This window comes from Schistocerca cancellata, chromosome 8, assembly GCF_023864275.1.
Source record: "Schistocerca cancellata isolate TAMUIC-IGC-003103 chromosome 8, iqSchCanc2.1, whole genome shotgun sequence".
Lineage (NCBI taxonomy): Eukaryota > Metazoa > Arthropoda > Insecta > Orthoptera > Acrididae > Schistocerca > Schistocerca cancellata.
Window position 1 is genome coordinate 245,226,179 of NC_064633.1, and position 15,046 is coordinate 245,241,224.

Sequence of the window (15,046 nt, forward strand, 5' to 3'; positions counted from 1 at the left end):
GGAGGAAGCTCGGACTAGTAGGGGGCGAAGGGCGAGAGGTGCATCTGCCTCTCCGGAGTGCAGGATGCACTTGCCGATGTGGAACGAGTGGAATCGGCTGTGACCAGGTACTGAAGGAGACCAGTGTGCTGGAAACGGCGCTGAACCCACCAGCTCTGAGGGGTCCTTGGTCTAGGGATGAGGCCAGTGGGCAAGCTGCAGTTAGTCTCCCCCCCCCCCCCCCCCACCATGCCAGAGGAGCTGGTCCAGGGTAAGAGACATGGCTCCCAATCTTTTTTTGCTTGTCAAATACACGATGGGTACAGATGAGAGAAGCAATTCCAGTGCGCCCATAAAGGTTTCGATGTTAGCCGATCCCTCGCCACTAGATGGCCTGGGTCAGGCAACGGATAACATTAAGAACAGCCATACAAGGATCACTCAGATCCTTGATCAAACCATTAAGAATGGGAAAATTAGTCAAGCAACAGTCCAGGCCATCAAAAATGAGCTCGCTCTATGGTCAATTGCCAATGCCAAGCTAGAAGGCCGTATTGAAGAACTGGAAAAGGAAAATGATAAGTTAAGAAAGCGACCTGTGAAAACATGGGCTGGCGTGGCTTCCAAACGGCCGGACACAGTGGTCTTTCTGAGACCCATGTCCAGCCAAGACGTCAAAAAAGTGCAGGGAATTTTTGCAATAACAGTAAATCTATCTAGAGAAAAAATCAAAATAAATAGAGTAAAAGCAATCAAGAGTGAAGTTATAGTTGATGTTGTCACAGAGGAGGATAAGAACAAACTATTAGCGAATCAAAAGCTGTGCACGTCCGTCAGATGCGAACCACCCCGGAAACGTAACCCATTGTTTATCCTATATGATGACCCCACATTTCTAAAGGATGAAGACTTATGTGAAACCCTGTATCAACAAAATTTAGATGAAAGATTTCAAGTTAAGGTTCAGGACATGACCTAGGGACTGAGATGGAGTCCATCACGTTGCCAAGGTCTCTGGGGCCCTGTGGAAGAAACTAACGACTATGGGCAAGGTTTACATAGGTTTCCATACTACAAATGTTAAAGATTACCTCGTGGTACCTCGTTGCCACAATTGTTGGGACATAGATCATTTTCAGAAACACTGTAGCAGGAAGCCAGCATCCTCCAAATGTGGAGTTGAGGATCATGTAAGAAAAGACTGTAAGAAACCAAGCACCTCTATTCCATGCACACATAGGGATCTGCGGTGCCACTGGTAGAAACTGCCCGACATTTAAAATGCTGGAACAGCACCTGATATCTCGAATAGACTATGGCTGAAGCAATTTGTGACCAGGATAGTCAAGAAAAGAACGTCCCCGAGTAAGAGGAGGGATGCTGAGAGGGCATGCAAATTCAAACACTTTCTAATGTCTTTGTCAGAGATGAGAGAGCGAAGCATACATTCAGACTGAGCCAGTGGCTCAAGTTCCTCCAGGTGTCCCCTCCTGCTTCAACCGGGGGCACAGTCAAACAGAGGAAGCGAAAGACATGTGGGGCGACCAGAGGCAATGGGCCAGCCTGTCATAATTCAGGGCAGCGAAGTATTAGATAATCGCTCGCGTGTCAGTACAATTAAGAGCACTATACCCACGCAAGAAGAACAGTCACAACAAATAATACAGGATGACTCAGTAACCAGAACAATGCCCCTACAAGAAGAGCAGCAAATAAGAGCTACGGGTGCAGACCCAAGAAGGGTGTACCCCAATTTAAAGCATGCCATGCAGCTGTCGCACTTGGAGCAGCCGGCTGTCCTGGCAACTGCACTCGGGCTCGTCGTTCGGGTAGGACATAAATATAGCAGAAAAGCCACCTTCTCGACAATGGAGACTGTGAACAGAATACAGCTAACGTCGATGAATCTCCCCACTGACGTCGGAGCCCTGCGTGACCTCATTAAAAAGGTTTTCGAAAGAAGAGATGAAAGGTTTGATCTCGATGAAATCTGTTTTAGCAAATGGGTACACTGCGCTAGATTGGAAAAAGACCTGGCTAGACTGTGATGTGCACACTTATTTTCCATAAAGCTTCGTGACAAACATTGGACAGATCAACACACACAATAGTCGTTTGATCATGCAGGAGTGCAAAGGGTAGTGGAGGAGTGGAGGCTAGATGTAATCTGCCTGCACGAGCCATACTGCCAAGCTGGGCAAATTTCCTTTATGGCTGCCACTTGGCAGGTAATCTAAACTGGAGAAGAGCCAAAAGCAGGTCTAATTGTAGCAAACAAGGCTCTATGGGTCACAATCCTAACACAACTCTCAGATAGCCACTGAAACGTAGTGGAACTACAGCCACCTACAGGGCTTGTCCACATCGTCAACATGTACTTCCAAACAGAGGTAATTTAGAAGATTTTTTGGATCATCTCACACGAGTCTCCATGGCGTTCTGAGAGTGAAACATCCAATCTGAACGCTAAATCCCCTCTATGGTTCAAGACACTAGGGATGCAAATGGGGAGAAGGCTGAAGAGCTAATTATGGCCTTCCAACTAGTTGTGGCAAACAGACTGGGGAACCCCCCACCTATAGAGATGGAGGTGGAAATAGAACGAACATAGATGTCATACTGTCAACAACCAGTGTCATTAGCAACGTTAAAAACTGGAGAGTTCTAGATCAAGTCACAACAAGTGACCACAATCTGAATGTTTTCAGCCTAAGTGATAAGGAGTGCCGCTGGGACATGGGGTGGGAGGTTCAATATAACTTCAATAGAGCAGATTGGGAATGCCTAGCTCGGGAGTGTGATGGTCCTCCATTGCCCAAAAGTGACGAAGACATGGATAGATATGCCCAGGAACTGGTAGGGTCAATAGTCAGAGCGGTGAAAGCTGCCATACCAAACAGAGGAGAGCCATTGCGGCCTCCCCATCTCCATGGGCCGCCGACCTTGAGCGTATGCGTCAGTCTGTAAGATGAGCGAGGAGGTACTATCAGCGAAGTGTCGTCTGGCTGGAGAAACAGTCCTGGTTACAGGGTTACAGCGTTACTGGGAGGCCAAAGATGTCTTCTAGAAAGAATTAAAGGAGGTATATGTGCTGCACCAGCTAGCTCCTGACCCCTGGAGAGTACCCTATAAACTGGTCAAGGGAAAAATAAGATCTCCCGCGGTTCTTTCGACCATCAGGGAAGATGGCCGAGTGACAGGGTCCTGACAGGAGACTGTAGAGGTTTTCCTTTGGACTTTGCTGCCAGATGATAAGGAAAATGAGGACACTGAAACGCAGCATCAGATCCGCAGAGATGATCATGATGAGTACACCAACAACACCATGGTGTACTCCTTCTCAGAGGAAGAAGTGACAGCACATATCAAATCTCTAAAAAGGGGGGAGGGCCAGATGGCTTAGTAGTGGAGGTTGTGCAGTTACTCGCCTCACAGCTAATTGCACCTCTTACAGGGCTTTTCAATGAGTGCCTAAGGCTGTGCAAATTTCCGAAAATTTGGAAAAAGGCAAATGTTGTAATTATAAAGACAGGGAAAGACAAGGACCCTATGGAGGCCAAGTCCTGCAGGCCAATATGTCTCCTGGACACCTTGGGAAAAATTTTGGAGAGGCTACTTACTGACAGACTGACGGCACACAGGATACTGTGCGGGATGAGTGACAGGCAGTTTTGCTTTCGGCCAGGGCGATCAGCATCTGATGCTATTGGCCTGGCGGCCGACGTCTGCAGCTCAGCCCAGCACAAGTATGTGGTGGGCATCATGGTACGTATCAGTGGCGCCTTCAACAACCCGTGGTGGTCCTCGCTCTTCTCCCACTTGCGCACTCTGCCCAGGGCCCCTCTATGCCTGTCTGAAGAGCTATTGTGAGGACAGGGTGGTCTGGTTATCATCGCCTAGCAGAAAAATAAGTAAAACCGTTATGAAAGGGTGCCCTCAGGGACCTGTCCTGGGACCTCTGTTTTGGGATGTGAACATGGAACCATTGCTAGAATAACTACAGCTCAGTGAGGACGTGCTAGACGTGATCGACTACGCAGACGTCCTCCTCCTGCTGGTTGGCGGCCATAACCACAAGAAAATAGAACCCAGAGTAGAACGGACCATGACAGCGCTCGCTGAATGGTGTCATAAAGCGAAAATGAAGGCTGCACCACACAAGTCAACATACTTACTGTTGAAAAGTAGTCTAATTAGGTATCCAACTGTAAGAATTGAGGGAACACCAGTTCATCGGCGCCGCTAGGCTAGATGTCTAGGGGTCATAATAGATCAGAAGTGGAACTACACATCTCGTATAGGTACCATACCTCAACGGGCTTTAGAAGTCTTAAATAATCTCATGAACAATGGCCACAAAAGATTCCATCTTCCACCTAATCTCGTTAAACTCTACCATAATAGCATTTTAACATTAGTTGTAGGTACTAGACTGACAAAAATACTAGACAAGAGTTGGATTGGGAAGTCATTCCGCACCGTCCTTATTCATCTCATCTTACGCCTTCAGATTTTCACCTTTTCCGCTCTCTGTCGAATGACAACCTGTCAAGCGACTTACTTTCCGGATGAAATTGCACTCCGAACATCGCTCTACGAGTTCTTGGCCTGCAAAACCACGTGATTTCTGCAACCGCTGAATCGAAAAGTTATCCCAGCGTTGGCAGACTATTGTGAATAATGAAGGAGAATATACCATTGATGACTGAAGTTTCTGTTACGTGTATATGTTGTGTTTAGTAAACGTCTGGAAAAACGCCTCGAACTTACGCACCAACTCAATATAAATGACTGAAGCGATTTCATAAATTCACTCTAGCTACAACCCTTACAGACGAAATTGTTGAATAGTTTTTGTCTTTCTTCACTATCAACGTACAATTACTTTTCGCGTTGGCAATCACGTATTCTTGTAAGAGAGGATCTGAATTCTACATTCATCGTTTTGAAACGTCCCCTTATTACAATTATACAAGACTGTGCTTAAACTGACACACAGTATTTTTAGCGCAACGCAATCTGACTTTTAAAAAATCCCTGCAAAAGAATGGACCTGACTAACATTAACCTATACCTTTCACATATCACTTACCCCACCAAAAATCTTCGTTACTCGAACTACTGCAATACAGCGAGCGCCACTGCTGCCAGCTAAATAAAAGATTCAAACTACGGAAGTCACTAACTACTGATAGGGATAGTTAGCAAATGAAAGATTTTAATAGAGAACAAACACTGTATTTACCTTAATAATCATAATCTATATAGCAGTTCAATTTCAAAACTCCGCCGTCTCTCTCCCCACATCCACCACTGCTGGCGGCTCACCTCCAATTGCGCAACGCTACGCGCTGTTCACATCCAGCTGCCCACAGCTTCTCTATTAACTTCCTTATTGTTCCATTATTGTCGACGGAAATTATACTGGGAGTAGACTTTTTGAATGAATACAAAGCATTCTTAAGCTTTCACGATGCTGAAATAAGTTTAGAGAAAGAAGGTAAGTCAGAAGCTTTGAAATTTGAAGATTGGCTCTCAAACCATGACGAAGAAATTAATCGGCTTTACCTCCTGTTAGACAACAGTTCGGAATTTTCTATGGAACTAGACACTAACAATCACTCTGCAAGTACTGACAGGGATGATATCGACGGCATATTTGAAATTAATGAGTTAATTCAGAATAAAATTCAAACAATTGAGAATTGTAATGACAATGATAGGCAGGAACTTCTTGAGATTTTACAAGCACATTCCACAGTTTTTACTCACAAAACAGGAACAATCAAGGGATTTCAATACCAATTTCGTGTTCGTGAGCATACTAAATTTTGTGTTAGACCGTACATAATTCCAGCACTGTCTTTCTGTCGGAAGGACAACACTACTTCTTCAAGACTGCATGGACATCCACTACTTCCGTGTGCATTGTCTTTTACTGCTCAGACTTTGATAAAAGAAACGGCAGTTTTACTGTGATGAATGATCAGGACTGTCTTTATGGACTGTGAGAAAATTTTAGCTTTTGACCGCCATTGTATTAATAAGTGTGTGCATTTGATATCTTTTTTATTGTAATTATGAAAAATTTTATCAAATCATTATTGGCCACTGGCCAAAACAATTTGTAAAATTTTTTGTGGGGAGCATGGGGGCTATGTAAGTAGGCTGTTTATGTTTTCTTATTGGCAACGTTACGTAGCGCTCTATATGAAAATCACTGGCTGTGCTGTGTGCAGTCTGTGGCTAGTTTGCATTGTTGTCTGCCATTGTAGTGTTGGGCAGCGGCAGCTGGATGTGAACAGCGCGTAGCGTTGCGCAGTTGGAGTTGAGCCGCCAGCAGTGGTGGATGTGGGGAGAGAGATGGCGGAGTTTTGAAATTGAACTGCTATATAGATTATGATTATTAAGGTAAATACAGTGTTTGTTGTCTATTAAAATCTTTCATTTGCTAACTATCCCTATCAGTAGTTAGTGACTTCCGTAGTTTGAATCTTTTATTTAGCTGGCAGTAGTGGCGCTCGCTGTATTGCAGTAGGCTCGCTGTATTGCAGTAGTTCGAGTAACGAAGATTTTTGGTGAGGTAAGTGATTTGTGAAAGGTATAGGTTAATGTTAGTCAGGGCCATTCCTTTGTAGGGATTTCTGAAAGTCAGATTGCGTTGCGCTAAAAAAATGTTGTGTGTCAGTTTAAGCACAGTCATGTACAATTTTTCTAAGGGGACGTTTCAGTTTTAAGACTTCACCGATACCATTCCCATGGTATTTGTGACAGTCTGTATTCTAGGGAGTGCTCTGATAAATAAAAGTAGTGAGGTTCATTACTTGGTTTGGATTATGTGTAAGCGTGGAGTGAGATTTTGTGGAGTTTTACAAAGTTCATGGGTATTCAGCTGAATTCCTGGGTGTTTATGAATGGATTTTGGTTTTGTAACTGGATGCTTCTTGTGTGAACATGTGCATGTGATGTGTTATCATTAATGAAGACTGTGGTGTTTCAATGAATTAATAGTTGTGAAGTGGTTGTTAAAAGTGAATTTTATGTGTGTTTATTAATTCCCTGTAGGTGAGGATGAGAATGTGATTTTTGGTAGCTCTCTTTATGTATTAGTGATATGATGAAGAATGAGTAGTGGTTGTTGGTTTTCTTCAGGTAGAGGTTGTGTGGAATAATCTTTCAAATTACGCTCAGTGAATATAATTAGATAGTAGTGATGAAGACTTGTTCTGGAGGTTATTGTGCTTGAATTGATGAATATTGTCCGTGTCCAGAGAGGAGACTATGTTTATGCAATGATATGATGTATCTGAATAGATGACAGACTGAAAAAATAGGATTATTGGAAAATATTAATGAGCATTTTTGTGTATGTGAATTTGCTGATGCAAGGTGCATTACAGCAGCTTATGGTAGATAAGTAAGGCAGCGAATACCATCTCAGATGAATAATTCCTCTGACTCATGTAGACTATAGAGAGAAACTGCCTTTTGCACACATATAAATGAAGAGAAATTAATAATGATTGATTTTTAAATTGAAGCCACATTATGATGTTGTTTGAAGTATTGCCAGATTTGAAAGTTTTCTAGCACCAGCTCAGTATGTTGATTTTGAAGATAAGATGACTGCTGGAAGTTTAGTATAAAGAAAATGGTTAACCCACCTCCAATTTGAAGTTCTGGGAAACAACCAACATGATGATTTTTGAGTGACTTTGGGGATAAAGTGAAGGTACGTTAAACCTCTGCAATGATATGTTTTGAATGAGTATAGATTGTTTCATGCGTATTTTCAACAGTGCAGGACTATGTGTGACTATGTGATGACTGAAAGTGTAGATGTTTCTGAATCTCGTGGTCTGAGTAGTGAAATTATGTCACCAGCAAGTCAGTGTGTGTGTGTGTGTGTGTGTGTGTGTGTGTGTGTGTGTGTGTGTGTGTGTGAGTGAGTGTACCGAACACTATAAGTTCTTTGTCCACAGTGATTGGTGGGCAGCTGACAAGGGTCAGGCTGTCGTTATTGTATGGAGAGTATTGAGCACAGGAAAGGCAACCATTGGCAGGTGTGTGTGTGTGTGTGTTTGAATACGACTCGTTCGTAACAAATGTGCTATTGCAAGGCGTGGCTGTTAGAGCGTAAGAGTGTGGGTTGTTTATTGTGTTTTATTTTCACACTAAGGGCGTTCAAAATGTTCAAATGTGTGTGAAATCTTATGGGACTTAACTGCTAAGGTCACACTAAGGGCGTGTTAAACCTTGCACGAGAGAGTGTTCCGTATTGTGTTTAGTAATGACACTGGCTGTGTATTCAACTATTGCACATAGCTATAAGTTTTCTGAATTTATGTTGATGTTTGTTGACCACACATTAGGTAGCCTGGTATAGTCCTGTTGTCTGTAGCAGTAGTATGTAGCTGATGAAGGTTATCGCTAGCGAAGGTAGCTCATGTTGTATTTATTATAGTGTGTTATTATTGCCCGATTGTAACGTAGCAAGGGCTGAAATTGTGATGGCTTCGATTTCTGTTCTATTGTTCTTTGCTGGAGCCTGCTTGTGTGTCACAAGGGTTGAACCAAATTTAATCTGTACTTACGAGCCATGCGGAGAAAGGATGTGCACTAGATTTTTGCATTTTTTGTTGTTGCAAAAATTTTATTTGAAAAAAATTACAGAATATTATTGATTCACTTGTTGACTGTTCTTCTACGTGATTGCCATCCCGTTTAGTGCATGGCAATGTTTTTGTCGAACATTGCCACAGGCGATAAAATATGTGTTCATCAGTTCATCACTTCGAACCGTCGCGCAAGACGGCAATCCATGGAACGGCGCCACACCCAATCTCCTCCGAAGGAAAGGTTCAAAGCCGCATCGTCAGCCGGTAAAACCGTGGCGGCGATCTTCTGGGGCTCTGAAGGGATTAACCTGTTTGATGTTCTCCCTCTTGGTGCAACTCTGAAGTTCATTGCGCTATCCTCAGGAAGCTTAAGAAATGACTTCAGCGCGTTCTTTACCACAAAAATGCAAAGGAACTTCTTATTCATGGCAACACAAAGCCTCATACAAGTCTGAGCACCGAGAGGAGCTCACAAAATTTCAGAGGACTGTTCTTCCTCATCCACCCTACAGCCCGGATCTCGCACCTTCCGACTTCCATCTGTTTGGCCCAATGAAGAATTCACTCTGTAGGAAGCCTACGTGGATGATGAGGAGGTTATTGATGCAACAAGCGTTGGCTCCCACGTCAACCACTAGAATGGTGTCATGCGGACGTAAGGCCGTAGCATTGAATGGTGATTGTATTGAAAAATAGGATTTTGTAGCCAAAAGAGCGGGTAATAATATGGTGTATTGGAATCCTGAATAAAACCAACCTGCTTTCAGAAAAAAAATGTGTTGCATAACTTATTGAACGCCACTCGCAGATGGACACTTGCAGTAACTAATGAAGAGGAACTAAATCGAAATGGGTAAAAAAGAAGTTTATTGCACAAACTGAAGGGTTCGGTCGATATTACACATCCTGACACATGACAGAATGGTCGGTTCGGTAAGTGAGGGAAGCGTGAGGAGTAAAAACTTTAGAGGGAGATCAAAGCTTGAATACGGTAAGCAGGTACTTAAGCTGAGGTGCAGAGAATTGCACAGGATTGACTACCGTGGAGAGCTGCGTCAGACTTGTCTTCAGGCTGAAGACCTCAACAATAACACGCGTGAGTGGTGACATAAATAGTTTTAGGTGAGTCCACAGGAAAGAATAGCACGGGGTTATAACAAGCAAGCTGTAGGGTCAATCATTTGAAGTAAACAAAGAGCAACATTTCTTTCTGAACAAGCAGTGTCGGAACTGTTCTTGTTGAAAGTGTATTTCAACTTCGTATTAACTCATTTTTGATCGCTGGATCTCGCTTCCCACGCCCGGGTTCCCGGGTTCGATTCCCGACGGGGTCAGGGATTTTCTCTGCCTCGTGATGACTGGGTGTTGTGTGCTGTCCTTAGGTTAGTTAGGTTTAAGTATTTCTAAGTTCTGGGGGACTGATGACCATTGATGTTAAGTACCATAGTGTTCAGAGCCATTTTTTTGATCGCTGGAAGTTTTGTAGTTGTGTCGATAGGAGCGAACAGATAATGCAGCAACTTTTTCCTCAAGAAAAAAAAAAAAAAGTCTTATCATCTTCCGACATATGACATCGACGGATGGATAAAGACCTCGTCTATACATTTTTCATATTGTTGGTAACGACCATATTCCCACAGCCTATTAGGTCTTAGGAGCTTCACATTAAGGTTGAATTCTGATAAAAAGGAGTAGACAGTGGTGCAACTAAATTTTTGTTCACTTACCCAGTGATATATAATTTCTGACAAACAGCGAAGGAAAATTTGGAAAGAAACTGAAAAAGTTTCTCCTTCACTACGTCTTTATTCTGTAGAAGAATTTTATGTAATGTGTAACAGGTGGAGGGTAAGAATTACTAACTCACATCTTTGTATTTAATAATAATAACAACAGTAAAACAAAAAACTTGTAAATGTTCAGCATGTAGTCATACTTTAAATTAATATGCGATGTGAATATAAAATACTCGTTCTACATCATTACGATTTATTATCCAAATGATCCACGGAACGTGAAACAAACAAACAAACTAACTGATTTTCATTTCGCTTTCATGTCATATGTTGAAATCCAGTAAACGAGATTCTTGACTCATCTACCACTTATTCGTCTGTCTACATGTCCTGCCCACATTCATTTCGTTTTCCTTACGAATGTAATGATGTCTTCTAATCCTGTCTGTTCCCTGTCAGATTTGTTTGTTTTCCTGATAACCCACGTAGCTAGAAGCGGGATGTACAACACGACTGCTGCACTGGTTTTTCCCAAGTATGCGTGAAAGACTCCATCCTTCCAAAGAAACGATAATCTTTTAATAGGACACCACCCATAGTCTGTGTATTTATGTAAAATTAACAAGAATAGGACCCCGATAGCTGAGTCGTCAGCGTGACGTATTGCCGTCCTACGGGCCCGGGTTCGATTCCCGACTGGGTCTGGGATTTTCTCCGCTCGGGGACAGGGTGTTGTGTTGACTTCATCATCATTTCATCCCCATCCGGCGCAGGTCGCCCAATGTGGCGTCGAATGTAATAAGACCTGCACCATGGAGGCCGGACCTGCCCCGCAAGGGGCCTCCCGGCCAATAACGCCAAACGCTCATTTCCATTTCCAAAAAGGTTAGGACAGACGTGCAACTGTGGATTGATGGGCACAGCTGAACATAGTTTATTTGAACGTGATCTATGTGCTGAATTTAGACAAGAAGTGAACATATCGTCGTATAGTGTTGTTGGCATAGTTCGTAATGAAGAAAAGTGGCAGCTGCTTCGTTCTCTAGAGAATAATTTGTCCAAAATCTTACTAGATGAATATCGAAATACAAGAAGAATCGAGCAAAGAAGTGAAGCCAGTAGCAATGAAGACAGTTCATTAGGAATTACAGCCCAGCATATTCTAAAGACCGTCGTAGGTGGAGAAACATCACTAGGAATTATGACAAGATCGAGAGCAAAGAAGCAAGGGAGAGGACGTTGTTATAGGTGGCCGGTATCCTCTTTCTACAACACAAATGTACACGTGGATTAATACGTTTCTTTATTTACATGAACTGGAACTTAACTTGAATAGAATCCATGTCTTGTGTCAAAAGTTCCACAGGAACAGTCCTCTTGCAGACAATATCGGTAATCATGCTATTACAAACTTTAGTCTCAATGCAGTCGTTAATGTGGTCGCTATGTACTGTCGTAGCCTGATTGAGTCAGTGAGGCCCTCTGGTCAGCGGCAGCGGCCTAAATACACGCTTTCAGGAGGGTTTTGGCGGCGTGTTACTTGCTGGTGTGTCTCTGACCTCTCTCATGATAGGCGTGCTTGGTTCTGCACCTACTCTCGAACTTCGCGCTAAGTCTTTGCCGACCGGTGTGCTGGCGACAGCTTATGCCAGCACAGGATGCCGGCACAGTGCCACTCTGAGGGCGCAGAGCCTCCGATCTGATTCCAGGAAAAGCACCCTCATGACACGATGGTTGTCTCACGCTCACGGAAAGAATACAATTGCGGGTCATAAATGCTTCCAATGGAGTCGACAATATACTATGATCGTATTAATATAGTTTATAGCTATAGCAAGTAGCTCTGGTTTGTTTATCTTCAATGGTTAAGTATAAACTGTGAGTGGTGGATGTAATGTAATCAAGCCAATGATACATGAGGAATTGTGTGATACCAAAGGGTACCAATATCTTCGTTTACACAAAGAAAAATTCATACAAAAACTATGTCCATAAAAGTTAGTTATTTCATGTGTAAATATTTATATTCCAAGCATTTAAAATATCGTTGAAGCTATAACACTGAATTTTGTTAAATGCAGTTCTTTAAATTTTGATAAATAAGTAGCAACGAATCTTTCTGACAAAGATGTAAACTCTTTGCTTTGTGTAGTATCTCTGTTCTTCTTCATTGTGTAGAGCCTCGACGGTAAGTGGTTGTAAATGGAAGTCGAGTCGTTTTGTGAGCAGAAAGTAAATGTGTTTTCTGTTTTCTTTCAGAAAATTGGAAATTGGTGGTAAGGTCTTATGGGACCAAACTGCTGAGATCATTGGTCCCTAAGCTAACCCGCTACTTAATCTAACTTAAACTAACTTACGCTAAGGACAACACACACACACCCATCTCCGAGGGAGTACTCGAACCTCCGACGGGGGGAGCCACTCGGACCGTGACAAGGCGCCTGAGATCGCGCGGCTAGCCCGCGCGGCCTTTTTTCAGATTGTGCAGTCATAAGTTATGTGAAATGTTGCAGAATATAATTTTTAAAGGTTCGGATGCTTTACATCATGTAGTATTTCGAGGATTACACGATTTTCACAATCATTTTATCAGTTAATTTTCTCTGTACTAGAGGATAACCAGAGGACGCTATTATGCCTCCTAAGAGGAAAAAGAAGCCAACATTAAGACAATCAGTTAAGTAAAACTTCATATTTTCCCACGTGGATGTGTCCTTCGGAACAGCTCACTTCAAAAAAATTGTTTAAAGTCCGTTCTGAGGACGTCACCGCATCTGCAGCATTGAAGAGGCACATTACGTGGAGCACCAAGTACTCTAGGAATACCAAGTGATAATTCATGTATAGTTCACCTCGATAGCTAAGTGGTCAGCGCGACGGAATGCCATGCAAAGCGGCCCGGGTTCGATTCGTAGATTTTCTCCCGTCAGGGAACGAGTCTTGTGTTGTCTTCACCATCATAGCATCCCCATCGACACGTAAGCCGCCGAAGTGGCGTCAACTGGAAAGACCTGCACCAGGCGACCGGTCTACCCGACGGGAGGCCCTAGCCATACGGCATTTCATTCCTAAACAAAATGGCACATGTGCTCTAAGTAACATAATACTAATATTTAGTCCTAAGCAGTCATATGGTAGTTTCTTAGGAGAGATTACTGTAACTATAGCAAATTTATTCGTCAATGAATAATGATTGTATGAATGAGTAATTTAATATTTTTACAATGACAATTTCTGTTTTAAAACACCAAACGAGGCTGCACGTTCAGTTTCAAACCAGCAATTATTAATGAAAAGGTTTTTGTTTCTCTATCTTGTAACAGTTCGCAACAAACATCTCTCCATTACAAGAATGCTATAAAAAGGATAGTTGTATAGTTAACGCTAGTTAACATTTACAGCTTTTGTCGTAGAAGTTTGAAGAGGACTATGACGTTGGTCTGAACTTTACACGAGGATGGAGGTCCAACTGAAAATGATTTTTATTACTAGTAACTATTAAAATATATATGTACTGAGAAGTCAGTCTAAAAATCCTGAGAGCTTTGGACAGTCTTTCGGAGGATGGTTGGTTATTTAATTTACAGTGTTCTTACTGCTCGCTTTTGCTGCAGAATATGAACTGTTCGCTCCCTGCATTCAACCAAGTCACTGGAGAGTGTTGCCTCTCTGAAGAAATTTCTGCCTGAAGGACAGTGCTCAACAGGCTATCCCTCCAAGGTCATCTACGGTATACCCGCCGTCGGTCGGTCGGCTGCCTTAAGATCGTGGCCGCCCGCGATGTACGCTAAGCGACATAGACGCATATTTTCATTTGTGGATATTAACTTAATGTAAATAATAATTGATTCTCTAACAGCTGTCGTCATTCATTACAATCCGAATGGATCCGAACTATTATACAGTCCTCCTATATACGTCGTCCTCCGGAAGCAAAATGGTTCAAATGGCTCTGAGCACTATGCGACTCAACTTCTGAGGTCATCAGTCGCCTAGAACTTAGAACTAATTAAACCTAACTAACCTAAGGACATCACACACATCCATGCCCGAGGCAGGATACGAACCTGCGACCGTAGCAGTCACGCGGTTCCAGACTGAAGCGCCTTTAACCGCACGGCCACACCGGCCGGCCCTTCGGAAGCATTTACGGTTTACATTTCTGACTACCCTGTTTCCCTAATTCCTGCTCAGTGTAACTGCTGCTTCTGCTGTTGCCTGCCGCCTCCAGCTTTCCATGAGCGACAAAGTATTAAGAAATAAACTTGTTACCTGACGCTCTGTGACGAAATCATGCCTCATATGGTTGTTCAAATGGTTCAAATGGCTCTGAGCACTATGGGACTTAACTTCTGAGGTCATCAGTCCCCTAGAACTTAGAACTACTAAAACCTAACTAACCTAAGGACATCACACACATCCAAGCCCGAGGCAGGATTCGAAACTGCGACCATAGCGGTCCAGACTGAAGCTCCTAGAACCGCTCGGCCACTCCGGCCGGCTCACATGGTTGTTCAACTTTTCAAACGAATTCTACATAACACGCTTATCGGACACTTTTGATATTACATCAGGCTAGAACATTCGCTAAAGATCATGGAGTAGTATGGAGACGCCCAGTCATAGCTCGAATTGTTTGGAGACCTGCATGCTGAGGACAGAGAATACTTCGAAAATGTGGTCTTCGAGACTTCGAAAAGAAAAGAAAGCGAT